We start from the raw sequence: 27359 nt of genomic DNA on the forward strand, positions 1-27359 counted from the left end.
TTTCAAAACCTGCAATGAGTTTCTAGCCAGAGGGAGGGTGTTTTCTTGCTCCCCACATCACCACGAATCTCCTAGTGTTTGAAAATCAAAAAAATATATATATATATATAAGAATTATAAAAAATAAATAAGAAAAAATTATAAAATTAAAAAAAAGATAAAAAATAAAATTATAAAAAAGTAATACATTTTTTTTTTTTTTATGTAAAGTGGTTATCCCACTGGCTATAGGGTGAATGCACCAATTTGTAAGTCGCTCTGGATAAGAGCGTCTGCTAAATGACGTAAATGTAAATGAAAATGTTTTTAAAATGTTAAAACTTTTGATGATGTCATTGGGTAGAACTTTTTTACATCATACTTTTTTTTCTTCTACAAAACGTAGAAATGCGTCGTTTTCACATATGTAGAAACTGGTTTGGTGCTGGAAATAATGAATATGAGGTTGAAAAGTGGCAGAGTTGCCCTTTAAGCTATGAAGTTTAATTAACAATGGTCTGTTTTGGCCAAATAATCTAAATGGATATCAGAAATACAATGGTCAATCACAATGATCAATCACTGTTTGATTAATTTGGCCATTATTTGTTATAAACCTTGAAGACCATTTTACGTTATCCAAGTAAACTTTGCATAACACTAATAACAATACCGTGTTATTAAATCCTACTGTATGTTAATAAACACATCACAAAACCTGAAGCGGAATTGTGCGCTGTTGCACAAATCTTGTTGCCAACTGATTGCCAACTCAGGGGAATGATGCACCACCACCACTACCACCACCACCACCAACTACAAACACGACGGCCAAACCCTACATAACCCAGAATGCATACTGCAGCGCGTGCGTCATTGCGTAATGCTCAGGGTAAATTATTTGTGTAGGTATGGGGGTGTGGAAGAACTGTTTTTCTTACTGACACCAGCAGGCATGGGGCTACAGTCCGTCCAGTGAAGACAGGAGCGTCTCAACACAACGAAGACAGCTAATTGCAGTATCGAATTGAAAATAGTGGTAATAGGCGCCCGGCTGATAGAACGGCGCGCATGCAGCTTTCATGAAGGAGGATGGAGATAGAGAAAAGGACGAATGGGTTCGATTACCCAGAGAGAAACAATGCGAAGCCCGTTAACGGTACGTGCCGTCCGTGCTATCCTTGTTCCAATTCTATTGGGAATGTAGTGGTTGTAAACATCAGCATTAGATTTGACTACAGTAGTATAGGCCTCCTAGTCTAAAGGCTACATTTGATGACGTTTTTTTTCATCAGGTTTTGTGCATGCGAATCTATTCATGTGGGAAAAACATTTACAGTCATTGGGAAAAACACAAACATGCATATCAATTTCCTTACATTTTTTATACGTTTTTATACAATTATTTTAACATAGTTAATAATGCTGTTTATAGGCTACTTAATATTGTACTTATTCTAAGTGGGGTTTGATAAGGTGAAAAAATACAGTAGCTACCCTGTGCATGGGCTGTCAATTGCCTTTCAAAATGTGTCTTACCTATGGGAATGATCTGATCATGTGTGCTCCCTGCCAACTTTATTTTGTTTGTCAGTCTTGATTGTTGCATATTTCACACTGTGATGGGTTTGAGTGTCGTTTGCTGAGAACCAAGGTAGGAATGTTTTTATTTGGACGTGAGAAGTCAGTGGTATTTTGGAGATCGTAAAAGGTGAACTTTTGAACTTGGAGAACGCCCTTAAGCTATTAGGTTTAGTCACAAAATCCTGTGTTGGCCACCACAAAACATGGAAATGTTTTGTGGTGGCCGCAGCAAGAGCGAGAGAAAGAGAGAAAAAGCATTGGGCTTTAACTATTAAAGTAATCCAATTGATTGGAATGACTATTTGGCAAAATGGCTTAGATCTGTTTTTAGACCAGTTCTCAGAAGAGAGATAGACAGGCTATGCGGCATTGTTTTAAATCTAATACATCAATTTATTTCGAGGCTATTAAAGAGTAGCTATAGGCCTATATTGTTTGATATATTGAGAAAATGGCATCTATAATTGCGCCACATGTGTGATCTCATGTCGTACATGTTGGGGACACAATTCAGTCTTCCTTATAAGGCTATACATCATACATTTGGTTATATTTAGTTTTAATAATGATTTCTCTCATGCACGAAGGCAATACGAGCGTGTTGACAAATTACAATATATCGACACGTTGTTTCAGGGGAGGGACATTACTGTCTCATCCAGGCACTAGGGCCATGTATCGTGCCCCTGTGTGGGTGTGAAGATTTATTGTGATTTCAAGGATTACAATTCCTTACGCCATGACGAGGAATAGTAATTGAAAATGACTGATCGAAATTAAAGTTTATATCACAGTGGACCGTTAGTTAATATATTACTTTTATTTTGGCAAGCATAAGGCCAATGTGCATTAATGTATGGTTTAGCCTAATGCATGTTAAACCGAGTACTTAAGATTTAATCAGTGACATTTCTATAAGATTATGATCATTTTTTTGTGTGTGCAAACATTTCAATGACAAATGTGGAGACTCACCAAATAGCCTACAATAAGGGATTAACAGCTAATTTAGGGCGGGTTCAGTGGCACTTTGATTTACATTCATTTACAAATGTTAAATTTAAGGATTTAACTTTATTATAAGAAAAGTTATTATACGTTATTAGAACTTGTGCTTATAAACTGATCATAAACATTATTACATAGTTTGAAGTAAAATCAAATAGCTCATGTTTATTTGATTAGGCCTAGGCCCACACTTCGTAATAAATACATTAGTAATAGAAATACATTAACATTTTTACAAGTGATTTAAAAATAGTTTGCCAATGTTGAATTCTTTTTTAAATTATGCAAATGTAAGCATACTTTTAAATAAGTATATCCTATACCCCGAAAAGGGAAATATAAACATGGTCTCCAAAAATACATTAGTGTTCCTGACATGTTCCTGAAGAATAGTTTGTCCCCCCCTCAAATAGTTATTTTCTTCAAGGTTTTTGGTTTCCTCATCAGAGTATTTGAAATTACCCTAAAGGAACCTCACATTTTATGTTCTATTACTTTAAAGAAATACATGTCTAGAGAAAGTATATGTTATATTCCATGAACATTTTCTTCTCAAATGAAAATAGAGAAAATTAAATACTTTTGAGATACTATTCAATTGCATACGTTTCCCATGACCATAATTACTATAAATACTTTAAAATAAATAAACATCTAGATTATTATGAAGACCACATTTTGTAATCCCCTCTCATTGTTTATTTGACAATTTCACACTAACACAATATTAGCCTACTATGGGCGGCAGGTAGCTTAGTGGTTAAGAGCGATGTGCCAGTAACCGAAAGGTCGCTGGTTCTAATCCCCGAGCCAACTAGATGAAAATCTGTCGACGTGCCCTTGAGCAAGGCACTTAACCCTAATTGCTCCTGTAAATCGCTCTGGATAAGAGCGTTTGCTAAATAACTAAAATGTACTATCCAGTATAGAGCTACAGTGCTTTCAGAAAGTATTCACACCCCTTGACTTTTACCACACTTTGTGGTGTTACAGCCTGAATTTAAAATTTACTGGCCTACACACAATACCCCCATAAGATCAAAGTGTAATTATGTTTTTCGAGACTTTTGCAAATTAATTAAAAATGAAAAGCTGAAATGTCTTGAGTCAATAAGTCTTCAACCCCTTTGTTATGGCAAGCCTAAATAAGTTCAGTAGTAAAAATGTGCTTAACAAGTCACATAAAAAGTTGCATGGACTCACTCTGTGTGCAATAATAATGTTTAACATGATTTTTGACGGACTACCTCTTCTCTGTCCCCACACATACAATTTTCTGTAAGGTCCCTCAGTTGATCAGTGAATTTCAAACACAGATTCAACCACAAAGAACAGGGATGTTTTCCAATGCCTCGCAAAGAAAGGCACCTATAGGAAGGAAACCGTTCAGTGATTTCACCATGAGGCCAATGGTGACTTTAAAACCATTACATAGTTTAATGGCTGTGATAGGAGAAAACTGAGGATGGATCAACAACATTGTAGTTACTGCACAATACTAACCTAATTGACAGAGTGAAAAGATGGAAGCCTGTACAGAATACAAATATTCCAAAACATGCATCCTGCTTGCAACAAGGCACTAAAGTAATACTGCAAAACATTTGGCAAAGAAATTCACTTTTTGTCCTGAATACAAAGTGTTATGTTTGTGGCAAATCCAATACAACACATTACTGAGTACCACTCTCCATATTTTCAAGCATAGTGGTGGCTGCATCATGTTATGGGTATGCTTGTAATCATTAAAGGCTGGGGAGTTTTTCAGGATAAAAAAGAAATGGAATGGAGCTAAGCACAGCCACAATCCTAGAGTAAAACATGGCTCAGTCTGCTTTCCACCAGACTAGGAGATGAATTCACCTTTCAGCAGGACAATAACCTAAAACAGAAGGCCAAATCTATACTGGAGTTGCTTACTAAGAAATCAGTGAATGTTCCTGAGTGTCCGAGTTACAGTTTTTACTTAAATCTACTTGAAAATCTATGGCAAGACCTGAAAATGGTTGGCTAGCAATGATCAACAACCAATTTGACAGAGCTTGAAGAATTTTGAAAATAATAATGGGCAAATGTTGCACAATCCAGGTGTGGAAAGCTCTTAGAGACTTCCCGAGTGGCGCAGCGGTCTAAGGCACTGCATCTCAGTGCTTGAGGCGTCACTACAGACCACCTGGTTCGATTCCAGGCTGTATCACAACCGGCCGTGATTGGGAGTCCCATAGGGCGGCGCACAATTGGCCCAGCGTCGTCCGGGTTTGGCCGGTGTAGGCCGTCATTGTAAATAAGAATTTGTTCTTAGCTAACTTGCCTAGTTAAATAAATCAAATTAAATTACCCAGAAAGACTCACAGCTGTAATCGCTGCCAAAGGTGCTTCTACAAAGTATTGACTCAGGGGTGTGAATACTTATGTAAATTAGATTTTTCTGTATTTCATTTTCAATAAAATAGCAACATTTTCTAAAAACATGTTTTCACTTTGTCATTATGGGGTATTGTGTGTATCAAAAAAATCGATTTAATCCATTTAGAATTCAGGCTGTAACAAAACAAAATGTGGAATAAGTCAAGCGGTATGAATACTTTCTGAAGGCACTGTATATCAGGTCCGTACTGTGCTGGCTATGCTGCACCTCTTAATTATAGTGTATATCCCTCTGGTGAAGAACCCTGTTGCACTACATGCTATACTACAGTATTACCAGTCACCACTGACGTGAAGTGAAGAATGTGAAAATATACTAATTTACTGCTTATCTAATAGCTTGGCTTATCTCTAAATGCATTCCATGAGAAACTCAATTTCCATTGATCTGTATTGACCAAGTGTCTTGACTTCTACTTTTGCCTCTAATCAATGGAACAGGTCTATTTTAATGTAATTGTCTTCACATTAAGTTAAATAGGAAAATATGTTTGTGTGGATCTGATGTGGTTTAGCCTCAGGGTGGTGAGAGAGCCTGGTAGCTTTTTTCCGATGAAGTGAAAGAGAGTGCTTTGTCAGCCCTCCACTGTGGTAGAGGCCGGGGGTGGTGGGCAAGGGACCATGCGGCTTTCTTTTCTCTGGGGGTCAAGCTGTGTTGTGGGTGGAGATGGAGGAAGGGCAGGATACGACCCCTGTGGTGCTGCTGAATGATGATTAAAGAGTACAGTAGAGGAGGGGGGAGAGGGGCACAGCAGGCAGATGTGATCCATCAGTCCTTTTTACCAGAGAGATTTTTAACTCGACTCCCATGTCTTAACTTCATCTCCAATCTCCCAATCTGTGTCAACGCCACTATCAAGACACAAGATGCTGAAACTCCCTCTCCCTTTTAGTTCATTTAATACAACAATAGATTTGGCTATGAGTCAATATCATGAAGTGATTAAGAAATTACTCAGATTAAGTAATCTGAGTAATTTCTTGATATTAGAGTTAGTCTTTACAGAGATCTGAAAAAATCTATGTTTAGGGCAGAATCATAGGAAAGGAATGACAGAGTGTGTCACGTTGTTGGGTATAGTAGAACAAAACAAAAGGATAGAAGTAATTAGAGAAACAGATCTTTATGAAAATAATGTGCAGGCATATCAAGAGGTATTTGCTCTAAGGGAGATCAGCAACGTCAGTGCTTTATTATACTGTTAAATGAGATTCATGTGATGTACTATGTAGAAGATTATTTTAGACGACACAATACACATCTAAAATAGATTTGTGCATAAATGTGTGAGCAATTTACCTTCTGGAATGAACAAACACCACCATAAATATTCTCAGCAAATCTTTGAGATTTTACAGATATTTTACAAATACCTAGAAATATATTTTTTGTTTCAGTATTACATAATACTGATCATGATATGAGCATCACAATCTGCTGATTCCTCATTTTCTTTAAAGAGGATGCTTTGGCAGGAGATAACTAAACAATGACAGTGACCCAATGATGACCATGTACCACGTCAGCAGAGCTGTTAGGAAGGACACAATGTAATCCTGCTCTCTTGGGTACTCCTCCTGGCCCTGTGCACTGACAGTAGTGCCGTTACCAGGCAACACATTCCTCTGGTCATCCCTGTAATGATGCAGAGAGCAGAGGATAGGTCCTCATGCATCAACCAGCAGCCCTCAGGTATCAACACCACACACTAGTTAATGCAGACCTCACCCGACTTACACATATCATACTGAAATCACAGGACACACCATAGTATCAAATGTAAATCACAGGACACAATCAAGTATCATTTTGTGTGATCTGTGTCTGTATTGCGGTCAGCACACTGGAAAGCTAAAGTATTTGCGCCTATGGGCAGACACAGTACTTGAGTTTATGGAGATGGAGATCTTTATGGAGAGATTTATGGAGATCTTGAGAGATCTTGAGGTAATAATGACCAAGTCTCTGTTGACCCCAAAACAACCCAGGAAAGTATTTACAACCTTCACTTGAGCCATGAGCTAGAGGAGAGCCACTGAGCCGGCCAGGAGGAATAACGAGGCTGGTTACTGGCAGGCAGGCAGAGATGTTTTGTTCATTCATCCAGCTAGCAGCCCAACAGAAAACAAAGCAGAACCCTTAGGGGATGTACAGGGAACTAACAGCTGGTATTGAGATGCAGGGGGGCTGGTGTTGGGGGGTCATAAAGGCTTTTTGGGGAGGAGGCAGTACAGTAAGTGCATCAAGGCAGTTGGTACAGTGACACCGCAGATGCGTGAGTCTAGGGCCAGGCTTTTGTCAGGGCTCTGTGATATTCAACACGTTGGCCAGCCAGGAGCCATAAACATCTTCAATTTGAGTTTGAATTTGGGTGGAGGATGAGTTTACAGGGAGCTGTAAAACACTGAACTTGGTATGTAGAGTAGGAATGCCTTTCCTGTGGATCGCACAATCAGAGCCAGGGTAATGCTACAGGAAACAGTTGTTACGGGCGATAAAAGAGCAGCTTCACCTGACTGATACATTTTTTCTTATTAGCCCCTCAAACTAAGTGGAATCAACAATAGAGTAGTGACGGATGTTTGATATAAATCTCTGTTGATAAAGATATGTCTGGTCTCTCACTCATTCATTTGTTTGGAAAGAGATACATGCTTCTGTTACCTGAACCATCTGCACTGATTTAGGACAGCACAGTAAATTACTGACTCGAACGCCACAGTCATTTCACAATCAACAGCAGACACATAGTCACATTCCCAATGAATCTGTTAACAATCTGGACTTTCTAAACTTTCGTCCTCAGCTTTTCTCATAATTTCACAATCCCCACACACTCTTCTACAGTACATGGTTGGCCAGTGGACATTCTCAAACTCTCTTTAAGACCTGGAGGACTCAGAGAGGCTCAAAAGAAAGATCAAGAGGATAACATGTTCCTTATAGTGTCACATGACTGATGCCATAACTTTTACCTTAGTTGTTGGCACTCATGTAATAAGATGGTTATTATCAGATACCTCTGAGCCATCAGTGTGTGTGTGTGTTTGTTTGTTTGTTTGTTTGTGTGTGTGTGTGTGTGTGTGTGTGTGTGTGTGTGTACTACGCTATCCAGCCCAGCGCGTGGTAGTAAAACTCTGACCCCTGTTATGATGAAAGGGAAGTTGATCCTTTGAGCGTGTTGGTCGCCCAGTGCTGAATGACCCCCCCCAGACCCTCTGTGGCTCTGACCAGGGCTTGACCTGAGAGCTGAGCTGAGGGGGCTGGCAGGATTAGGGCAGATAAAGACACACTCAGCACTTTCAACTAAATAACCTTCTCTCACAACATACATGGCTAGAGGACAGAAAAAATCATGTAGAAATGAGAGAACGGGGCTTGCATCGCTTTTGGGGGGGCATTTTTATTCCAGTTATATAGGTTTTAGAATATCATATCCACTGAAGACTGTCTCATACTTTAATAATAATACATGCCATTTAGCAGACGCTTTTATCCAAAGCGACATACATTCATGAGTGCATACGTTTTACTTATGGGTGGTCCCAGGAATCGAACTTAATACCCTGGCGTTACTAGCACCATGCTCTACCAACTGAGCTACAAAGGTTATTGAACTTTAGGATCTATTTTAGACTGGCAGCGTGACTTAGTGGAGGATGCTGCTCTGAACTTGAGTCCCTGTTGGAGGGAGTGAGCCGTCCGTCCGAGAGTGGGGCAGTATGCATTGTTAGTCCGGAGGGAGCAGAGGGGAGGACAGAGTAGACATTGTGCTGTGTGGTGTTACATACAGGGGCCAGAGGTCAGGTGTAGAGGTCATAGGGATGACCGCAGCGCAGCCTGTGGATCTTACACTGGAGTTCCTCCACAATCTGTCACATATATCCACTGTGGTCTGGTGAATGTTCTTAGCCTCTTTACCGTGTTGGAGATGAAGGTGAGGGTGCTAATCTGGCTCTATGCCAAGTCCACAGTAAAGGATTGTGTTGTGACTCCCTGAGGAGAAGGCAGAAATAAGTGCTTATGAGTGGGGATAGTAATTTGGGGACCCGTTGCAGTCTCAGACTAAGTGTTGGGTAGTACTCCTCGTAGATTTTGGAAGCACTATAGTCATGTAACAGCCGCAGTCAAGTAACATTGGTAATAACGACCCACCTCAGCCAAATTACTCTCTGTGACCCACCCCAATTTAGGAAGCACTGACCCTCTTAATTTAATGTCATGTAATACAGACAGAGACTACTAATATCAGGTAACAGTGTATCACGCTTCCCCTATACAGTTACCCATCTGCTTCTTCAAGGCTTTCTATAGCAGGGAGCTGAGGGCAAACTGAAACTCTCCTTAAGGACATGCTTCTCTGTCTCTAGGAACAGGATTAATTGAACACTGCATACAGGCTATTGGTCTGTGACACTACACATAGCAGGTGATTCATTTGCACCTGTAATGTAGTGGAAACAATGATCTGTGGCTGCTTCCACCCATCATTCTCCTGTCACTGTGGGCCGACGGATATCACTCATATCAAACATTCAGCTTGAGGAAGATAATTTGTTAGAAACTCAAGGCATTTTACTGTACATAGGGAAATATGTATTCTCCATCCCTTTCTAGCATTCCAAGTTGGCCATGTAACTAAAGCACACAACTATTTGTAGGCAACTTATTTGATAGGAATTAAATTAGGTTCAATTCTACTAAATAAATAAAGACATAAATAAATTAATTCTACCAAATTCGACTTAAATTCTACCAATCGTAATTCTACCAACTGTACTATAGTTGGTAGAATTTAAGTCGAATTTTAGTAGAAGGTATCTGTTTTTCATGTGAGCCTCACTTCTGTTTTAGCTCAGGAATGTGAGCTGTGGGGAGGCTGTCACTAGCCTGGTATAACCTAACATGTTATAGTTACTATAGCATGTACAGTCGTGGTCAGAAGTTTTGAGAATGACACAAATATTAATTTCCACAAAGTCTGCTGCCTCAGTTTTTATCATGGCAATTTGCATATACTCCAGAATGTTATGAAGAGTGATCAGATGAATTGTAATTAATTGCAAAGTCCCTCTTTGCCATGAAAATGAACTTAATCCCAAAAAAACATTTCCACTGCATTTGAGCCCTGACACAAAAGGACCAGCTGACATCATGTCAGTGATTCTCTTATTAACACAGGTGAGAGTGTTGACGAGGACAAGGCTGGAGATCACTCTGTCAGGCTGATTGAGTTAGAATAACAGACTGGAAGCTTTAAAAGGAGGGTGGTGCTTGAAATCATTGTTCTTCCTCTGTTAACCATGGTTACCTGCAAGGAAACACGTGCCGTCATCATTGCTTTGCACAAAAAGGGCTTCACAGGCAAGGATATTGCTGCTAGTAAGATTGCACCTAAATCAACCATTTATCGGATCATCAAGAACTTCAAGGAGAGAGGTTCAATTGTTGTGAAGAAGGCTTCAGGGCGCCCAAGAAAGTCCAGCAAGCGCCAGAACCGTCTCCTAAAATTGATTCAGCTGCGGGATCAGGGCACCACCAGTGCAGAGCTTGCTCAGGAATGGCATCAGGCAGGCGTCAATGCATCTGCATGCACAGTGAGGCGAAGACTTTTGGAGGATGGCCTGGTGTCAAGAAGGGCAGCGAGGAAGCCACTTCTCTCCAGGAAAAACATCAGGGACAGACTGATATTCTGCAAAAGGTACAGGGATTGGACTGCTGAGGACTGGGGTAAAGTCATTTATCTCTGATGAATTCCCTTTCCGATTGTTTGGGGCATCCGGAAAAAAGCTTGTCCGGAGAAGACAAGGTGAACGCTACCATCAGTCCTGTGTCATGCCAACTGTAAAGCATCCTGAGACCATTCATGTGTGGGGTTGCTTCTCAGCCAAGGGAGTGGGCTCACTCACAATTCTGCCTAAGAACACAGCCATGAATAAAGAATGGTACTAACACATCCTCCGAGAGAAACTTCTCCCAACCATCCAAGAACAGTTTGGTGATGAACAATGCCTTTTTCAGCATGATGGAGCACCTTGCCATAAGGCAAAAGTGATAACTAAGTGGCTCGGGGAACAAAACATCGACATTTTGGGTCCATGGCCAGGAAACTCCCCAGACCTTAATCCCATTGAGAACTTGTGGTCAATCCTCAAGAGGTGGGTGGACAAACAAAACCCCACAAATTCTGACAAACTCCAAGCATTGATTATGCAAGAATGGGCTGCCATCAGTCAGGATGTGGCCCAGAAGTTAATTGACAGCATGCCAGGGCGGATTGCAGAGGTCTTGAAAAATAAGGGTCAACACTGCAAATATTGACTCTTTGCATAAACTTAATGTATTGTCAATAAAAGCCTTTGACACTTATGGAATGCTTGTAATTATACTTCAGTATACCAAAGTAACATCTGACAAAACATATCTAAAAACACTGAAGCAGAAAACTTTGTGAAGACCAATACTTGTGTCATTCTCAAAACTTTTGACCACAACTGTATACTAGGCCAGTGACAGCCTCCCCACAGTGAGGCTCACAAGAAAAACAGATGCCTTTATACAAATGGCCGTTCCTATGGACCATACCATTAACTGTGCTCTCTTATTCAAAAAACTGGCATCTTCATAAAAAAAAAAAAATAATTATCTTCATTGGGCTATACCCAAATTTACATATTCAGTTAAAAAAGACATCTGAAATATTACTGGCTTAAATTCAAAGTGGAAACAGTTTTAATGAATGAATGTAGGCTACATTTCCTAATAATATTGCAGGCCAATAGGTGGCAAAACATATTGCTAAATGGAGCGTGTGCATGGAGCCATTACGCACAGACATGACAGACACGCAGTGACATGGAGCTCCGAGACACGTGAATTACAAACAAACGAAACATTACTATAAACAGCAAGTGTTCATGTGCACCTGAACATCGCATCCACTTGAAGGATTGCAAACGGGTAAATTACTCAATTGAATGAAACCGAAATGCATCAATAACTTGACCAAAAATGTCCTTGATAGATGCTTAACCTTGTGCACAGTAAAATGGCCCTATTCATGATCCTGGCAAAATAGGTTAAGAACAATAATATATACATTGAGGAGAAATAAATGACAAAATACTGTATATGGGGAAAACTAGCACTCAAAAACCCTTCTTCTCTATATGTAGGGTTTTCAGCAGTTAGCTTCGCCCATGGTTGGCTCCATGTGAACTAAAATTCCGACACTGCTTTAACGCTTAAAAACGTCAATAATCAACGCTTTCAAACCGGTTTTCGAAACATATGCTGATATGCCGCTTATCTTTCATATCAGCGAGAAATAATATTTTAAATAAATATATACACTTAATGTAGCAGTTTTGCACAGATCAACAAGCTGTGTGTGCCTCCAGTTGACGAACTACACTTCCTATCCGGTTACGCTTACACAAAGGTGTTTGGAGCATGCTAGCAATGTAACATGACTATATGGCCGTGTGGGAACACCAACCCTAACCCTATAAAGGTGTGTTGTAATTGAACCTTTTGTTTTTTGAAAATTATTTCTCACTGATATGAAAGATACGTTCCTTATGTTTCCAAAACCGTACCGCAAGCGATGCGTTTTAATGTTCAGACCGAGCATCAGGGTTCTTAACAAAACTCCCCCGACCAGAAGATACTATCATCAATAGGCATTAAAGTTAGTGTCTATGAATGGGTTAGGGGAAAACATGATCGCGCCAAACAATTTGTAAGGGGTTTTAAATAATGTGTTCATGACTGAATTTGCTTTGTCAAATCTAGGCCTACCTCCCTCATTTTGCAACTGACATGATCAGTCAATCACTCTTTCACTTCCTCCATCCTTTCTTCCTTCCTTCCTTCCTTCCTTCCCTCCCTCCCTCCCTCCCTCCCTCCCTCCCTCCCTCCCTCCCTCCCTCCCTCCCTCTGTGTCAGGGCTCCCAGTGTGACATGTGATTGTGTGTGTTGGTGAGATAACCAGGGCCAGGCTGACAGGTAGGTAGGGGCCAGGCCACTCTACTCAGATGACAGGGTGGCGTGCCCCTCCACTAGCCAAGCGGAACACTGGCCATCTGGGACAGACGATCTGGGACAGTGATGGAGTGATCTAGGGGCTAGGTGGATGTTAGTGGGGAGAGGCAGGGTGCTGAGATGGGACAGTGATGGACTGACATGGGGGTTAGGTGGATGTTAGTGGGGAGAGGCAGGGTGCTGAGATGGGATGGACTGACATGGGGGCCATACTAATGGGTGGGGGTAGAAGGGGGAATTGCTGCGTGACACTTACTGTTACACTCTGTTGCATGTACATTATCATATTACCTCTGCACCACCATGGCCTCACACACTTACCCTCACCATATGGCTCCTGTTGAAAAGGAATGTAAGGTCTCTCAAATTTGTTTCAAATTTGATTTACAGTAGGTGGAGAGGTAATATCATAATGTTTTTATTGCACATATTCCCAATTGTCATTGTTTACGTTTTTGAGTTGAGTATGGTACCAAGAGGTTGTTCAAAAGGTTGTACTATATTTCCTTTAGTGGGGACTGAAGCCATGGGTTAGCTTTTGTTCCCCAGCCTGTAGCCTGTAGCCTGTAGCCTGTAGCCTGTAGCCTGTAGCCTGTAGCCTGTAGGCTGTAGCCTGTAGGCTGTAGGCTGTAGCCTGTAGCCTGTAGCCTGTAGCCTGTAGCCTGTAGCCTGTAGCCTGTAGCCTGTAGCCTGTAGCTTGGTTAATGTGATTAACTTTAGCATTGGCCCTGCTGGAGTCATGGAGCTGGTTGCCAGAGCTGAGCAGCTAATCAGCATGTGTACTGATGGTGGTAGACAAAACATGCCCTGGAGGGGATCCTTTAATCCCTGAACTCACAGGAATACTAGAGCTAGAGGTGAAAGATTTGTGGAATAAGTAGTTCTCTCTCTCTATAGGAGGACATGTTTATTATAATGTATAAACTACAGTAGGAATCATAAATTGACTTGGTCACGGTAATATGCACAGGTACACCCTCTGGACTACAGCATGCTGTTCTTATGAGTTATTTCGGAGCTAAGGTCCCTAAAGAAGTACTGAAAGATTTTTACAGTATTTCGATTACTGGTTTGAGAGCTCTTATCCTTGTGGAGGGAAGAGAAAGCACAAGAGCCAGTATGTTATTTTGATTGTGTGCTGATTGTGCCAAGGTTGCAGAGGTTTTAGAGGTTAAAGATGTGGCCCTTCTTTGTCAACACACAATGGGCTGCAGTGGAGGAGGCTCAAGCTGCATAGTATATGCTGCTGCTGAAGCCCTCACAGCCCCAGGCTATAGCGGTCAATCGGGTGTCAGGAGGATTAGCAAAGGGACCACACACTGGAGCTCCATTCTTTTCTATTCTCTGGGACTATCCCATTCTTAGCTAAAACAGAAGTGTTTTAGAATTTGTCATTGAAGTTTTAGCCAATCTTTTTCTTATATTATGTTTTTAGCCCTTTTTATTGAAGCTTTTTTATTTTAATGCTCACAATGTAAAGAGCTTTGTGATTTATGTATGTAAATGAAAAGCGCTCTACAAATGCAATATAGTATTAATATTATTATTATTATTAATTATATTAACTGTTGGCAATATATGGAGTGAGAATGAGTTTGAATGAGTTAATTCTGTAATTCAGTGCTGTGTGTGTGTGTGTGTGTGTGTGTGTGTGTGTGTGTGTGTGTGTGTGTGTGTGTGTGTGTTTGTGTGTGAGAGAGAGTGTTTGTGTGTCTGAGCCTGGCATATGTGACTGTGTGTCTGTGAGTCTGAGCTGGGCATGTGTGTGTGTCTGTGTTGGTGCAGTGTGTTTGCTCAAGGGACACCATATGCCAGTGTGTTCAGTGGAGGGTACAGGGGGCGACTGGCGTGTGTCGGGTCAGGGGTCTACAGCTGTTGATAGCAGGGCGGTGTGCTGACACGAGTGGGGTGGGGGTGTACTATAATGGTGGGGTGGTTTATATAGTATACTGACAGGGCACTACTGTGCTGTGTTTGAATGATGGCTTGTCATAGAGTGTGTAAGTGAGAAGTGGACTGGCGTCTAGACCAGGGAAGAATGACTGCCCCCTCTCATTGTCAATCATTGGTCTAGACCACTGAGGTGTAATAAGAACTGGAGACTGTCCAAGATGTCCGACCGTTGTTTCCAAGGTAATCTACTCATGTTTGCATACGCCGATTCATGGGCTGTATATTCGGGTTGCATCTGGTTTATACGGACCAACATCACATGCGCACTAATGCTCAATGCGCACAGGGAGCAGCGTGAGCAGCAACGACGTCATCACGTAATCCAAAAACATGGCAGACATTGGATGAATATAACATTTGAATATCTTTGGCTATGGATAAAAATCGGACTGAGTGACATTTATTTGAATAATTCTATGGATGTTATGTGCACAAAGAGGATGACCAAAGTGTCTTATTAGGAATGTTCTAATCTGACTTCTCTATGTGGCCGTCTATGGAAATTGTCTCTCTGTGCCGGGCGTCAGTTAAAGGGAAAGGAGATACCTAGTCAATTGCACAACTAAATGCATTCAAATGAAATGTGTCTTCCGCATTTAACCCAACCCCTCTGAATCAGAGAGGTGCGAAGCAAAACTGTCGAAACCGTGCTTCTAGACTGGAACCCTGGCCCCTGGTATGGCACTGATGGACTCAGAAAGGGTCTCACTTCATAGTCCACATGAGGAATTAGTGGCTACAGCAAAAGCTCCACTACATGACCAAAAGTATGTGGACACCTGCTCGTCGAACATCTCATTCCAAAATCATGGGCATTAATCTGGAGTTGGTCCCCCCTTTGCTGCTATAACAGCCTCCACTCTTCTGGGAAGGCTTTTCACTAGATGTTGGAACATTGCTGCGGGGACTTGCTTCCATTCAGCCACAAGATCATTACTGATGTCGGGCACTGATGTTGGACAATTAGGCCTGGCTCGCAGTCGGTGTTCCAATTCATCCCAAAGGTGTTCGATGGGGTTGAGGTCAGGGCTCTGTGCAGGCCAGTCAAGTTCTTCCACACTGATCTCGACAAATCATTTCTGTCTGGACCTCGCTTTGTGCACATGGGAATTGTCATGCTGAAACAGGAAAGGGCCTTCCCCAAATTGTTGCCACAAAGTTGGAAGCACAGAATCGTCTAGAATGTTATTGTATGCTGTAGCGTTAAGAGTTCACTGGAACTAAGGGGCCTAGCCCAAACCATGAAAAACAGCCCCGGACCATTATTCCTTCTCCACCAAACTTTACAGTTGGCACTATGCATTCGGGCAGGTAGCGTTCTTCTGGCATCCGCCAAACCCAGATTTGTCAGTCGGACTGCCAGATGGGGAAGCGTGATTCATCACTCCAGAGAACACGTTTCCACTGCTCCAGAGTCCAATGGCGACGAGCTTTACACCACTCCAGCCGGCGCTTAGCATTGTGCATGGTGATCTTAAGCTTGTGTGCGGCAGCTCGGCCATGGAAACCCATTTCATGAAGTTCCCGACGAACAGTTATTGTGTTGACGTTGCTTCCAGAGGCAGTTTGGAACTCGGTAGTGAGTGTTGCAACCCGAGGACAGACGATTTGTACACGCTACGTGCTTCAGCGCTCGCCGGTCCCGTTCTGTGAACTTGTGTGGCCTACCACTTCACGGCTGAGCCGCTGTTGCTCCTAGACATTTCCACTTTACAATAACAGCACTTACAGTTGACTGGGGCAGCTCTAGCAGGGCAGAAATTTGACGAACTGGCTTTTTGGAAAGGTGACATCCTATGAAAGTGCCACGTTGAAAGTCACTGAGCTCTTCAGTAAGGCTATTCTACTGCCAATGTTTGTCTATGGAGATTGCATGGCGGTGTGCTTGATCTTATACACCTGTCAGCAACGGGTGTTGCTGAAATAGCCGAATCCACTAATTTGAAGGGTTGTCCACATACTTTTGTATATATAGTTCTAGCTAGTGATGTCTGATTGTGCTTCTGTCTTCACGTCTCCTTTGTTTTTCAGGCTTCTATGGTGACCATCCCTTGGAAGTTGAACAGAATGATGGCATAGGTGAGTTTACTTGTTATGTATTTATACATCATGCTAGGACAAATACACGTCTAACCACTATTATTAGTGATAAAGTCATTCATGTATTTTCCTGTTCTTCTGTTAATTTTCAGTTGAAGATTTGAGTTTTGAGTTTATCGTGAACAATTTGTTTGTGATAGTGCAACGTTAATGTCTAATTGTGAGTGGTGATATTAATTCCACACATCATCTTATGTCAGGCCTGCAACATTCACCCAGCAGCAATACAGTGGGGATGGCAGTGAAAATTGGCTTAATAATGCTCTCTAGTGGTGAGATAGAATAGTACATCCACTGGTCCTAGGTGTAGGGCAGGGGTGTCAAACTCGTTCCATGGAGGGCCTAGTGTATGCAGGGTTTGGGTTTTTTCTTTTAATTAAGACATAGACAACCAGGTGAGGTTGTTACTAATTAGTGACCTTAATTCATCAATCAAGTACAAGGGAGGAGCAAAAACCCGTAGACACTCGGCCCTTGGTGGAATGAGTTTGACACATGTTGTGTACGGAGTTACCTGGCCAGGATGCCACTATTCCCCCAGTTTCTGAATAAACATGAATCACTGTCAATATTGTGTTAAATCTAACCCATAGTTTAGGATATGTGGATTTAAAAAGACAACAACACTGTATTAGACCTATAAACTGGAACTGATTGGGAGCAATGTTCTGTTGCTGCCTTACATCACGACATCCTTTGACCTCATTGATTTTGGCCCTGGTGGATCTCTTTTTAAATGTTTGCCTTTATACAACACTCTGTCAGTACACAGTGCCTGCTTAAAAAACATGGTTCTATGAAAATGTATATCAATCAGAATTAAACAACAGTTGGGACGGATCCTATAGCGTTCTTAGACTCAACAACTCTTGAAGCAATTATCAGCAGACCAAAAATGATCACTAAAAACAGAGATCACCCAAGAATAAATATTAGACACTGTTAAAACATTAGCACGGAGAAAAGCACCAGGAATGGATGGCTTTCCCATAGAATTCTATTTAACATTTTGGGACAAAGTAGCCCCACTATTTACACAATAGACAACATACATGTCACTCAATTCAGCACTTCCTAGTTCCATGTATAAAACAGTTATTTCAGTTATATTAAAACCAGAAAAATCTGGTGAGTCCCATGCTGATTATAGACTCATAAGTTTAAGAAATTGTGACAATAAAATAATAACAAAGCTTATAAGCAATACAATGGCAAAAGTCTTACCAGGGTCAAACAGGGTTTCTTAAAAATAGACACTTACAAACAAATACAATAACTTTTGTTACGTCACAGCCTTGGATGAAATAGTTTTTTGCCTCATCAATCTAGACACAATACCCCATGATGACAAAGCAAAAACTGTTTTTAAATTTTTGTGCAAATGTATTGAAAATAAAAAACTTAAATATGACATTTACATAAGCATTCAGACCCTTTACTCAGTACTTTCCAAGATGGCGTAGCAGTGCGGTCGTGTTTTCTGTAGTGTCCTCATGTAAATAGCCAGCTTTTTATTTATTTTTATTTTTTTGTATATATTTCTCAATCTCACTTTTCATCCTATAACTAAATATTATTTCCTGCAACCCGCCTCACCCAATGTGGAACGGATTCTATTATTTTATCTAAAACCTCCGGCTGAAACTAGCCAGCTAGCCAGCTAACTAGCTACTTGCTATTAGCCACCGTTAGCGGTCTTCACCATTGTCCGTGGCCTGCACTACCTACCAGCCAGCTCTAGCCTGGACAATTATCGGCCAGTCTGCACAGTCTGCACATCGCGCTATCGAGCCAGAGCATATCGGATTTTCTGCTGGAATCACTGAATCACTGGACCTTAACACAGGATCATCGCAACTAGCTAGCTGCAACCGAATGGCTGTTGTTGTTGTTGGCCAATCACCACTGTCCCGAATGCAAGCCCCAGTTAGCCTTGAGCTAGCCTCGAGCCAGGCCCATCTCCCGGCTATCTACCTCTCTGTCAACCGGACGGGACCTCCTAGTGTTGACACGGAGCCCCGCCGATCCATTACGACTGGTCTGCCGACGTAATCGTCTGATGTGGTTTCAACAGGCTTCCTGTTGCGACGACCATGAAGATCCATCTGCTAGCCCCGGCCCGCTAGCACACACAATCAACAGCCGTGCCTCCTCCATTACCAGCTGTTGTCTTAGCTCTCTAGAATAACACCTGTGATTGCTTAATGCCTCTCTCCCATGTCAATATGCCTTGCCTATTGCTGTTTCGGTTAGTTCTTACTGTTCTTTTTCACTGTAGAGCCCCCAGTCCCGCTCAACCTGCCTCAGATAGCTCCTTTGTCCCACCCCCCACACACGCGGAGACCGGCTCAATCGGTGCCTCCAGTGATGCTATCTCTTTCATCGTTACCCAACGCTTAGGTTTACCTCCACTGTACTCATATCCTTCCATATCCTTGTCTGTACATAATGCCCTGAATCTATTCTACAACGGCTGGAAATCTGCCCCTTTTATTCTCTGTACCCAACGCACTAGAAGACCAGTTCTTAAAGCCTTTAGCCGTATCCTTATTCTATTCCTCCTCTGTTCCTCTGGTGATGTAGAGGTTAACCCAGGCCCTGTAGCCCCCAGTATCACTCCTACTCCCCAGGCGCTATCATTTGTTGACTTCTGTAACCGCAAAAGCCTTGGTTTTTTGCATGTTAACATCAGAAGCCTCCTCCCTAAATTTGAGTTATTCACTGCGTTAGCACAATCCGCCAACCCTGATGTTCTAGCAGTGTCTGAATCCTGGCTTAGGAAGGCCACCAAAGATTCAGAAATTAAAGATTCAGAAATTGCCATTCCCAACTACAACATTTTCCGTCTAGATAAAACTGCCAAAGGGGGCGGAGTTGCAATCTACTGTAGAGAGAGCCTGCAGAGCTCTATCATACTATCCAGGTCTGTGCCCAAACAGTTTGAGCTTCTACTTCTAAAAATTCACCTTTCCAGAAATAAGTTTCTCACTGTTGCCGCTTGCTACAGACCCCCCTCAGCCCCCAGCTGTGCCCTGGACACCAAATGTGAATTGATTTCCCCCCATCTATCCTCAGAGTTCGTATTGCTTGGTGACCTAAACTGGGATATGCTTAACACCCCGGCCGTCCTACAATCTAAACTAGATGCCCTCAATCTCACACAAATTATCAAGGAACCTACCAGGTACAACCCTAAATCCGTTAACATGGGCACCCTCATAGATATCATCCGGACTAATTTACCCTCTAAATACACCTCCGCTGTCTTCAACCAGGATCTCAGCGAACACTGCCTCATTGCCTGCATCCGTAATGAGTCCGCGGTCAAATGACCACCCCTCATCACTGTCAAACGCTCCCTAAAACACTTCAGCAAGCAGGCCTTTCTAATTGACCTGGCCTGGGTGTCCTGGATGGATATTGACCTCATTCCGTCAGTAGAGGATGCCTGGTTGTTCTTTAAAAGTGCTTTCCTCTCCATCTTAAATAAGCATGCCCCATTCAAAAAATTCAGAACTAAGAACAGATATAGCCCCTGGTTCACCCCAGACTTGACTACCCTTGACCAGCACAAAAACATCCTGTGGTGTACTGCATTAGCATCGAACAGCCCCGCGATATGCAACTTTTCAGGGAAGTCAGGAACCAATATACACAATCAGTTAGGAAAGCAAAGGCTAACTTTTTCAAACAGAAATTTGCATCCTGTAGCACTAACTCCAAAAAGTTGTGGGACACTGTAAGTTCATGGAGAATAAGAGCACCTCCTCCCAGCTGCCCACTGCACTGAAGCTAGGAAACACTGTCACTACCGATAAATCTACGATAATCGAAGATTTCAACAAGCATTTTGCTACGGCTGGCCATGCTTTCCACCTGGCTACCCCTACCCCGGCCACCAGCTCTGCACCCTCCGCTGCAACTTGCCCATGCCCCACTTCACCCAAATTCAGATAGCTGATGTTCTGAAAGAGCTGCAAAATCTGGACCCTTTCTAAAATTTGCCGCCAAAATTGTCGCAACCCCTATTACCAGCCTGTTCAACCTCTCTTTCGTATCGTCTGAGATCCCCAGAGATTGGAAAGCTGCCGCGGTCATCCCCCTCTTCAAAGGGGGTGACACTCTAGATCCAAACTGTTACAGACCTATATCCATCCTGCCCTGCCTTTCGAAAGTATTTGAATGCCAAGTTAACAAACAGATCACCGACCATTTCGAATCCCACCGTACCTTCTCCGCTATGCAATCTGGTTTCCGAGCTGGTCATGGGTGCACCTCAGCCACGCTCAAGGTCCTAAACAATATTATAATCGCGATCGATAAAAGACAGTACTGTGCAGCCATCTTCATCGACCTGGCCAAGGCTTTCGACTCCGTCAATCACCGCATTCTTATTGGCAGACTAAATAGCCTTGGTTTCTCAAATGACTGCCTCGCCTGGTTCACCAACTACTTCTCAGAAAGAGTTCAATGTTTAAAATCGGAGGGCCTGTTATCTGGACCTGTGGCAGTCTCTATGGGGGTGCCACAGGGTTCAATTCTCGGGCCGACTCTATTCTCTGTGTATATCAATGATGTCGCTCTTGCTGCTGGTGACTCTCAGATACACCTCTACGCAGACGTCACCATTTTGTATACATTTGGCCCTTCATTGGACACTGTGTTAACAAACCTCCAAACGAGCTTCAATGCCATACAGCACTCCTTCCGTAACCTCTAACTGCTCTTAAACGCTAGTAAAACTAAATGCATGCTCTTCGAACGCTGCTTGCACCCGCCCGCCCGACTAGAATCACTACTCCCGGCGGGTCTGACTTAGAATATGTGGACAACTACAAATACCTAGGTGTCTGGTTAGACCGTAAACTCTCCTTCCAGACTCACATTAAGCATCTCCAATCCAAAGTTAAATCTAGAATCGGCTTCCTATTTCGCAACAAAGCCTCCTTCACTCATGCTGCCAAACATGCCCTCGTAAAACGGACTATCCTACCGATCCTTCGGCGATGTCATTTACAAAATAGCCTCCAACACTCTACTCAGCAAATTGGATGTAGTCTATCACAGTGCCATCCGTTTTGTCACCAAAGCCCCATATACTACCCACCATTGTGACCTGTACGCTCTCGTTGGCTGGCCCTAACTACATATTCGTCGCCAAACCCACTGGCTCCAGGTCATCTATAAATCACTGCTAGGCAAATCCCCGCCTTATCTTAGCTCATTGGTCACCATAGCAACATCCACCCGTAGCATGTGCTCCAGCAGGTATATCTCAATGGTCATCCCCAAAGCCAACACCTCCCTTGGCCGCCATTCCTTCCAGTTCTCTGCTGCCAATGACTGGAATGAACTGCAAAAATCTCTGAAGCTGGAGACTCTTATCTCCCTCACTAACTTTAAGCATCAGTTGTCAGAGCATCTTACCGATCACTGCACCTGTACACAGCCCATCTGTAATTAGCCCACCCAACTACCTCATCCCCATATTGTTATTTATTTTGTTCATTTGCACCCCAGTATCTCTATTTGCACATCATCTTCTGCACATGTATCATTCCAGTGTTATTACTAAATTGTAATTATTTTGCACTATGGCCTATTTGCACACACTGTATATAGATTTTCAATTGTGTTATTGACTGTACATTTTGTTTATCCCATGTGTAACTCTGTGTTGTTGTTGTTTTTATCGCACTGCTTTGCTTTATCTTGGCCAGGTCACATTTGTAAATGAGAACTTGTTCTCAACTGGCTTACCTTGTTAAATAAAAGTAAAAAAAATAAGAAAATAATTTTAAAAAACGAACAAACAAAAAAACTTTGTTGAAGCACCTTTGGCCATGATTACAGACTCGAATCTTCTTTTGTATGACGCTACAAGCTTGGCACACCTGTATTTGGGAAGTTTCTCCCATTCTTCTCTGCAGAGCCTCTCAAGCTCTGTCAGGTTGTATGGGGAGCGTCGCTGCACAGCTATTTTCAGGTTCGATCAGGTTCAAGTCCAAGCTCTGGCTGGGCCACTCAAGGACATTCAGAGACTTGTTCTGAAGCCACTTCTGCGTTGTCTTGGCTGTGTGCTTAGGGTCATTGTCCTGTTGGAAGGTGAACCTTTCCCCCAGTCTGAGGTCCTGAGATCTCTGCAGCAGGTTTTCATCAAGGATCTCACTGTATTTTGCTCCGTTCATCTTTCCTTCGATCCTGACTAGTCTCCCAGTCCCTGCCGCTGAAAAACACCCCCACAGCATGATGCTGCCACCACCATGCTTCACTGTAGGGATGTTGCCAGGTTTCCTCCAGATGTGACGCTTGGCATTCAGGCCAATAGTTACATCTTGGTTTCATCAGACCAGAGAATCTTGTTTCTCATGGTCTGAGTCCTTTGGGTGCCTTTTGGCAAACTCCTTTTACTGAGGAGTGGCTTCCGTTTGGCCACTCTACCATAAAGGGCTGATTGGTGGAGTTTTGCAGAGATGGATGTCCTTCTGGAAGGTTCTCCCATTTCCACAGAGGAACTCTGGAGCTCTGTCAGAGTGACCATTGGGTTCTTGGTCACCTCCCTGACCAGGGCCCTTCTCCCCTGATTGCTCAGTTTGGCCAGGCGGCCAGCTCTAGGAAGAGTCTTGGTGGTTCCAAACTTCTTTTATTTAAGAATGATGGAGGCCACTGTGTTCTTGGGGACCTTCAATGCTGCAGACATTTTTTGGTACCCTTCCCCAGATCTGTGCCTCGACACAATCATGTCTACGGACAATTCCTTTGACCTCATGGCTTGGTTTTTTCTCTGACATGCACTGTCAACGGTGGGACCTTATGTAGACAGGTGTGTGCCTTTCCAAATAATGTCCAATCAATTGAATTTACCACAGGTGGACTCCAATCAAGTTGTAGAAACATCTCAAGGATGATAAATGGAAACAGGATGCACCTGAGCTCAATTTCGAGTCTCATAGCGAAGGGTCTGAATACTTTTATGTAAATAAGGTATTTTTTAAATGTATTTTTATCCATTTGCAAAATAATCAAAAAACCTGTTTTCGCTTTGTCATTATGGGGTATTGTGTGTAGATTGAGGATTTATTTATTTATTTAATCCATTTTAGAATAAGGCTGTAACGTAACAAAATGTGGAAAAAGTCAAGGGGTCTGAATACTTTCAGAATGCACTGTACATTTCCTAAAGCAAAAATATACACAAATAATACATTATCTGATGAAATTGCTTTAGAAAGGGGCACAAGACAGGGATGTCCCCTCTCCCCCCACCTGAGCAAGAGGACAAATACATTAGAGTGTCTAGTTTGAGAAACAGACGCCGCACAGGTCCTCAACTGGCAGCTTCATTAAATAGTACCCGCAAAACACCAGTCTCAACGTCAACAGTGAAGAGGCGACTCCGGGATGCTGACCTAGGCAGAGTTGCAAAGAAAAAGTCCAGTGTTCTTTTGTCCATCTTAATTTTTTATTTTTATTGGCCAGTCTGAGATATGGCTTTTTCTTTACAACTCTGCCTAGGTCAGCATCCCGGAGTCGCCTCTTCACTGTTGACGTTGAGACTGGTGTTTTGCGGGTACTATCTACTGAATCTACACAAAATAACCCATAATGTCAAAGTAAAAACAGATTTTTTAGATTTTTTTGCAAATGGATAAAAATACATTTAAAATACCTGCAAAACACGGTATTTCTGATCAATTTGATGTTATTTTAATGGACAGAAAAATTGCTTTTCTTTAGAAAACAAGGACATTTCTAAGTGACCCCAAACTTTTGAACGGTAGTGTACATGATAAATATTGAAAACTCAATGCCCCCTTTGCTTAAAATATTTTCAGACCACTCAAAAATCTCAGGATATAAAATGTACGTGGACTTTTTTATTTATAATGGCAATAGGAAAAAAAAAAAGAATAACTTACGATCTACAGCAATCCTTTAACTGGACCATAAAAAATATTAAATACTTAGGATGCTTAATAAGTGACAACAAACAACAAATATATAAAGATGATTCCATTACTCAACTATATGAAAGCAGATCTGATTAAATTGAATAATCTTCCCATAAATCTTACCTCTTTAGAATAGCATGGCTGCCAAAGTTTTTGTATTTATATTCGGTAATACCAATTACCCAACTGAAGACATTCTTTAAAAAAGTATACTCGGTCATAACAGACTTTATTTGGACAAATAACATTCATAGAATAAAAAGGAAAGTTTATATCTTCCTAGGTCTGAGGGTGGTTTAACCTTTGAGACTTGGAATTGTATAAATTTGCTACCCAAGGCTTTTACTTGCGAAATATAGTTAAATGCACTAAAGAGGAACAATGGGTACATATTGAAGATGCACATGCTCATCCACAGAATCTTTTTACGTGTCTATTTTCAAAGGATAAAGCTAAGAACATTAACAACTTCATAGTTAAGACCACTATAACAATATGGAAGAAAATGAAATGCTTTCAACAAGAACCAATATCACTCCCTAAATACACAACCTTATGGAACAATCCTTGGATAGCTTTTCAGAATTCACCAATAAATTGGTCCACGTGGAAAACTAAAGGCATAGAAACTGTAAATGACTTGGTAACAGGAAGTACATTTATTTCCATGACAGAATTAGAAAGTAATTTTGGACTGACCAATTAGAATAGTTTCAAATACATGCAACTTAAAAGTTATATATCACAACATTTAGATTTGACATCTTTTGAACATCAGAGCAACCTTGAGGGAATGTTATTTGAATCAGAAAAGGATGTTCATATGATAGGATACAGTATACAAAAACTTACAGAGAGCATATCTAACTGGCAATCTCGTAGAAAAAATATATAAACTATTGGAACCAAGACTTAAAAAGAACTGATGTTGGCACAAGATGGAGGGAAAGTTGGAGCAAAACTAACGAAATTACAGTTAACGAAAATGTACGCTTAATCCAGTATAAACTAATGTATAGAATGTATTATACAAGAGACAAAATTCACAAATTCTACAGCACAACGACAGAATGTCTTAAGTGAAAAACGAATAATGACTCTATAATCCATGCTTTCTGGGAATGCTATGAAGTCTGGAAGTTGTGGGCGGAGCTAGAAAATTGGCTGTCAGAAGTATTACAATGTAAACGTAATTTTAATCCGTCTGTCTGCATATGGGGGTGTAGTGAGATACCCAAATGTGCTGGACGATTCTCTTCTCATCACTCATCTTGGAAAAACATCTATTAAAAACGTGGAAATCAATCAATCCGCCATCATTAACACAATGAAAACATCTAATGATTTATTATTGAAATATTGAAATGGCATGGGTGGCCGAGAAAAACAAATTGATACAGTTTAAGGCCAAGTGGCAAACAATAATGCAGGTACTAGGGATGGGGGTGTGAGCATGCGGGTCTGGGAAGATGAGATGTAGTCATTGTTTGTGTGCGTCTGTAAGTTGTTGTTCCTATGTATAAGGTTGTACATGGAGTTAATAAATAAAATAAAAAATACAATGAAGAAAAATATATTTATATGCTTTATGGTTCATATGGCCATTTTTTTACTAGTGCAAATATCTCCATTTGCTGGCATCCCAGTTCCCCCTGAAATGTAAAATGTCAGCCTATGTCCAGCTCTCCATCATTCAAAGTTCAGGAGAAAATAATTGATACAGGTTTTGCTGTTCCTCTTGCCTTTCCCATTACTTGGAATGGCATAATAACCATGTCTTCAATGTAGCATGTGACTCCTTCCATCTCCACCAGGGGGACATGTTCAACTGAAAATAGAACAGAAGCTGGCCCACAACATGATCACTGTTTGTGTACAGCCTCTGTCTCACAGAGACAGCAAGATATGGGATGGAATAGAATATTTGCAGAGAATAGTCTCAATGTGTCTGTTGAACAGATACATGTTAATGATCCACTCACACTTACACACATACAGTAAATTAAACATCCGCCCAGTTTTGTAAGGGATCTAGTCAGGCATTTCTCAGTCCCCCCTATGACTGTGTTTGTGTGGTTGTTGGCTGCTGTGGTACCACGTGGTTGCAGGCCCTCTCGCCTCTCACCGTGGGGCAACAGGCTGGTGGCACCATCCAGATGTCAGAGGTTAGACTCAGTTCAGAAACTCCTGACCTCGTTGTGACTCCATGCTGGCCTGATTGTTGCAGCTCTCCTCTGGACTGGACTTTCTCAGCATCCTCTGTGTCCTGGCCTCTATAAACCTGTGGGAGTCAGTAATAAGTGGAAGGAAGC

At 41.8% G+C, this 27359-nt stretch overlaps 2 long non-coding RNA genes across 2 annotated transcripts in view; one reads left to right on the plus strand and one right to left on the minus strand.

The window, feature by feature from the left end:
* The first annotated feature begins 915 nt into the window (after nucleotides 1-915).
* Nucleotides 916-27359, plus strand: part of LOC121584709 — a 32457-nt gene continuing 6013 nt past the window's right edge. The window contains exons 1-2 of the long non-coding RNA XR_006003753.2: nucleotides 916-1138; nucleotides 17027-17074. This is a non-coding gene — a long non-coding RNA (uncharacterized LOC121584709). The remainder of the gene's footprint in view (nucleotides 1139-17026; nucleotides 17075-27359) is intronic.
* The window catches only part of LOC121584708, a 30583-nt gene continuing 29265 nt past the window's right edge, over nucleotides 26042-27359 (minus strand). The window contains exon 3 of the long non-coding RNA XR_006003752.2: nucleotides 26042-27328. This is a non-coding gene — a long non-coding RNA (uncharacterized LOC121584708). The remainder of the gene's footprint in view (nucleotides 27329-27359) is intronic.

This window comes from Coregonus clupeaformis, chromosome 16 (assembly GCF_020615455.1).
Source record: "Coregonus clupeaformis isolate EN_2021a chromosome 16, ASM2061545v1, whole genome shotgun sequence".
Classification (NCBI taxonomy): domain Eukaryota; kingdom Metazoa; phylum Chordata; class Actinopteri; order Salmoniformes; family Salmonidae; genus Coregonus; species Coregonus clupeaformis.